Source organism: Dipodomys ordii, unplaced genomic scaffold, assembly GCF_000151885.1.
Source record: "Dipodomys ordii isolate 6190 unplaced genomic scaffold, Dord_2.0 Scaffold34, whole genome shotgun sequence".
NCBI classification, from domain to species: Eukaryota; Metazoa; Chordata; class Mammalia; order Rodentia; family Heteromyidae; genus Dipodomys; species Dipodomys ordii.
Genome location: NW_012267250.1, coordinates 14,821,828 through 14,826,942, shown reverse-complemented (window position 1 = coordinate 14,826,942; position 5,115 = coordinate 14,821,828). Strand labels below are relative to the sequence as shown.

Genomic DNA, 5,115 nt, shown 5'->3' with positions numbered 1-5,115 from the left:
AAAAAAATAAAGAGCTGAAGGACAACACCCAGGCCCAGAGTTCAGGCCCCACGACCGATAAAAAAATAAAATAAAAACTCTTTCCTCCCAGCCTAGCTGAGGGGGAAATTATATTGTTTTGGTGTTAGGGGTGGAACCACGGGACTTCAGCAAGTTAGGCAAATGTTCCACCACTGAACTGTATTACCAGCCCACGAACGGCACTATAATCTTCAATTTTATGTTTTTGAGACAATCTTACCATGTAGTTCAAGAATAGCTTGAACTCGCAATCATCCTGTCTCAGGCTTTTGGAGTTCTGGGACTAAAGGCATGCACACCAGCCTCACATTAAACTTTTTTTAAACTTCTTTCTTTCTTCCAATTATATGTATTAGAAATTCAAGAAATAAGACTGGGAATGTGGCTTAATGGTTGAGTGCTTGCCTAGCATGCACAAAGCCCTGGATTGGATTCCTTACTACCATATAAACAGAAGCCAGAATTGGCACTGTGGCTCAAGAGGTAGAGTGCTAGCCTTGAGCAAAAGAAGCTCAGGGACAGTGCCCAGGCCCTGAGTTCAAGCCCCAGGAAGGACTGGCAAAAAAATAAAATAAAATAAATAAATAAAATCAAGAAATAGCTGGATAGCTGGGCGCCGGTGGCTCATGCCTGTAATCCTAGCTACTCAGGAGGCTGAGATCTGAGGATCGAGGTTCAAAGCCAGCCTAGGTAGGAAAGTCCGTGAGACTCTTATCTCCAATAAACCACTAGAAAACTGAAGTGGCGCTGTGGCTCAAGTGGTAGAGTGCTCATCTTGAGCTGAAGAGCGCAGGACAGTGGTCAAGCCCAGAGTTCAAGCCCCACGACCGACCAAAAAAAAAAAAAAAAAAAGAAAAAAAGAAAAAAGAAATAGCTAGCACCAGAGGCTCACATCTATAATCCTAGCTACTCAAGAGGCTAAGATGTGAGGATCACAGTTCAAAGCCAGCCTAAGCAGGAAGTCCATGAGCCTCTCTCTCCAATTAAACAGAGAAGAAGATGGAAGCAGAGCTGTGGCACAAGTGGTAGAGCGCTAGCTGTCAGGAAAAGGAGCTCGGCCACAGTGCCCAGACCCTGAGTTGAAGCCCCAGAAGTGGGGGAAAAAAAATCAAGAAATGTGAAAATGTATTTATTTACTTATTATTTTATTTTTTTGTCGGTCATGGGCCTGAACTCTGGGACTGGGTGCTGTCCCTCAGCTCTTTAGCTCAAGGCTAGCACTCTACCACTTGAGTCACAGCACCACACTGGCCTTTTCTGCTTATGTGGTGCTGAGGAATCGAACCCAGAGCCTCATTCATGCAAGGCAAGCACTCTACCACTGAGCCACCTTCCCAGCCCCTGAAAATGTATTTAAATACAGAAAACAGAAAAACCACTGTATAATGCCTTTTTTGATGTACTCAAACTCTTCTCTTTTCGTCATGGGTCTTGAACTCAGGGTCTGGGCACTGTTCTTGAGCTCTTTTGCTCAAAGCTAGCTCTCTACCACTTTCAACTATAGCTCCACTTGTTTCTTGTTTTTTTTTTTTTTGTCGGTCATGGGGCTTGAACTCTGGGCCTGGGCACTGTCCCTGTGCTCTTCAGCTCAAGGCGAGCGCTCTACCACTTGAGCCACAGCACCACTTCTGGTTTTCTAGTGGTTAATTGGAGATAAGAGTCTCACGGACTTTTCTGCCCAGGCTGGCTTTGAACCATGATCCTCAGATCTCAGCCTCTTCAGTAGCTAAGATTACAGGTGTGAGCCACTGGTGCCCGGCCCACTTCTAGTTTTTTTATGATTAATTGGAGAGAAGAATCTTATGGAGTTTCCTGCCCAGGTTGGCTCCTGAGTAGCTAAAATTCAGGAATGAGCCACCAGTATCCAGCCATGACTACTCCTTTAAATAGGATGAATGCTACCTAAGTATTTCTAAATTTGTGAAATCCTATATATATGTGATATATTAGTAATAGTTATACTTTAGCATTATAGTGACTTCTAAAAACATTTCACAGGGATGTTAAGATTTTTGAAATGTTATTATAGAAAATGTTCTAGGTGTTCTAAAGACACTAAAGATGAAGACAGTTATATCTCCTTTCACATCTAAAGTGACCTTCCTCACTTGGTTCTTGACCAGAGGCTGAGGCCTGCCTAGCATGCGTGACGTTCAATACCCAGCATGCAAGGGAAAAAAAAAGAGTAAACTCTTTTTCACCAGTAAAGTTAAACATTAGAACCTTCAGTGTCCAGCTTATGGCCTTTTCTTTACTCTTTTCTTTTCACTCAATATTGCCTCCCAACTGATGACTCTAAACGTCTCCCAATGTTCTTCAACCCCAACTCTCTCCTTTATCTCTCCTGCCCTGCCTCAGCCTCACCGGCCTCGCAGTCCTCTGAAGCCACTCTCCTTCGTCACACACTTCTAAGCATACCACTCCTTAAAATGGAGCAGCTCGCTTTCCCCAAGCAAGCTCCTCCTACTCATCCCTGGGAGCTGCTTCAAGTATCAACCCTCCTGCTGTCCCTTAAACCTCGGATAAAATAAAAATTTAAGTAAATACATTTACATATGCTTTAAAGAATAAACTGAAAAAAAGTTTTTCAGATAAATACACACATGGTCTAAGAATGAAGTTAAAAGAAAAAAAGAGCTGAGTGCTGGCGGCTCACAACTGAATTGCAGCCACAAAGAAGGCTCAGATCCAGAGGACTGTAGTTCAAAGCAAGCCTGGGGCCCGAGCAGAAAGTCTGTGAAACTTCCAACTCAAAAAAAACAAAAACAGGGCTAGGAAGGTGGCTCAGTGGTAGAGTGCTTGCCTTGCATGTATGAGGCCCTGGGTTCAATTCCTCAGTACCACATAAGCAGAAAAGGCTGGAAGTGGCACTGTGGCTCAAATGGTAACAGCTGAAGAGCTGAGGTACAGCGCCCAGGCCTAGAGTTCAGGCCCCACAACCAACACCAACACCACCACCACCAAGAAGAAAACAAAAACAAAACAAGAAAAAGCAGTGTTAGAGGTGTGGCTCAAGTGATAAGAGAGAGCAAGCTCCAGGACAGATGTGTGGGTATGCGCACGCATGCACGCACGAGCACATACATACACCAAAAAATGAAAGGAAAAGAAAAAATATATAGTCCTTGAATGATGGATATGATTTTAGCAAAAACTGCAAGAGTTTCATGGTCTGAAGAGAAACCAGAGTATGATAAGTTACATTTTTTTTTTAATTTTTTTTTTTGGTCGGTCATGGGGCTTGAACTCTGGGCCTGAGCGCTGTCCCTCAGCTCTTCAGCTCAAGGCGAGCGCTCTACCACTTGAGCCACAGTGCCACTTCTGGCTTTTTTCTTTTTGCTTCTATGGTACTGAGGAATCGAACCCAGGGCCTCAGGCATGCAAGGCAAGCGCTCTACCACTGAGCCACCTTCCCAGCCCCAATTTTAAATTCCTTAACTAATTCTACCCAACCATACTTAAGGTGTTTGTAGAAAGCATTCTGAAAACACTGTCACGTTTTCAGCCTTTTTCTTGCTCTTTGGTACTGAGGAATGCACCCAGAGCCCTGGCCATCTCAGCACAGGTTCTTCCTGAGCTGCATCCTCAGCCCCTACAACTTCTATCTTGAAAAGTAAGAACAAAATGGCGCTTTCACGGAGGCTTAGTTTATTTTTAGATAAATGTCTTTGAGAATTTCAACTGACCTACAATTAATCCCAGAGAGCAAATAAAGGAAACAAAACAATTATTCCATTTGATACTGCACGTTCTTCTAATACTTCAGAGGCTCTGCCCTGTTCTCAATTAAAACATTTGTTTTCTTTTTTGGTGGTACTGGAGGAGTTTGAACTCAGGGCCTCCTGTCTGCTAGGCAGTCACTCTACCTCTGGGCCATACTCCCACTACTAGTTCTTTTGGCTTTATTTTTCAGATAGGGTCTCAGGCTTTTTGTCCAGGACTATCTGGAAGGTGATCCTCCTACTTATGTATCCTGTGAAGCTGGGATTATAGGCCACTGCACCCAGCTTTAGAACATTCCATTTGTACAGAAAACATGGTGTTTCAAAATCTAAAACCTTTTTAAGACTGCAGATTGCTCAATGATAAGTGACAAAATCATAGAATAAAAATGGCACATTTACTGCCGAACTTGTTAAATGATTCAAATATACATGTTAACCATGATTTTTTTGCAGGCTAAACAAAACATGTTAAGTGCTAGGAATGAAGATCCATTGTAGAGTATTTGCATAGTATACAAAAGGTCTTAGGTTCAATCTCCAGCATTGCAAACAAAAAGTTAAAAAGTTAAAAGTTAAAAGAGACAGATGTGGGGCTGGGAAGGTGGATCAATGGTAGAGTGCTTATCTTGCATGCATGAGGCCTTGGGTTTGATTCCTCAGCACCACGTAAACAGAAAAAAGCCAGAAGTGGTGCTATAGCTCAAGTGGTAGAGCACTATCCTTGAGCTGAAGAGCTGAGGAACAGAGCCCAGGCCCAGAATTCAGGCCCTATGACCAAAAAGAAAAAAAAAAAGACAGATGTAAGATCATAGCACTTATATGTGTAATATTCTAAAAAAAAATGCATCATCTCAAAAAATGCATCATCTCAGTACTGGCTAAAGGAAATAGCATACAAACCCCAACTGATGAAATCTGAAATAACTGTATCCTCCTAAAACATTAAATGATGAAGGAGAAAGGCTGAGGACTGTACCATAGGACAGAAGACTAAGAAGGGGTGACAAGTGATGGCAATCTTAAACTCTAATCCAGGACTGAAAAAAAAATTGTTATAAAGGACATTATAGAGACAATTGTTTAAAGAAAAATAAGATTCTTAAAAATTTTATCAAATGTTTCATTTCCTGAATATTCTAACTGTTCTATGATTATGCAAGAAGGTATTCTTGTTCTTGGGAAATGTATATGCAATCACTTCTCAAATGGTTCAGAAAGACATCTAAGCCGGGCGCTGGTTGCTCATGCCTATAATCCTACCTACTCAGGAGACTGAGATCCAGGGACCACAGTTCAAAGCCAGTCTGGGCAGGAAAGTCTGTGACTCTTTTTTTTTGGTCGGTCGTGGGGCTTGAACTCTGGGCCTGGG

At 42.4% G+C, this 5,115-nt stretch overlaps 1 protein-coding gene across 1 annotated transcript in view; it reads right to left on the bottom strand.

Annotated features, from left to right (window-relative positions):
- Kif1bp (KIF1 binding protein) overlaps positions 1-5,115 on the bottom strand; it is a 17,606-nt gene that overhangs the window by 1,837 nt on the left and 10,654 nt on the right. The window lies entirely within an intron of this gene.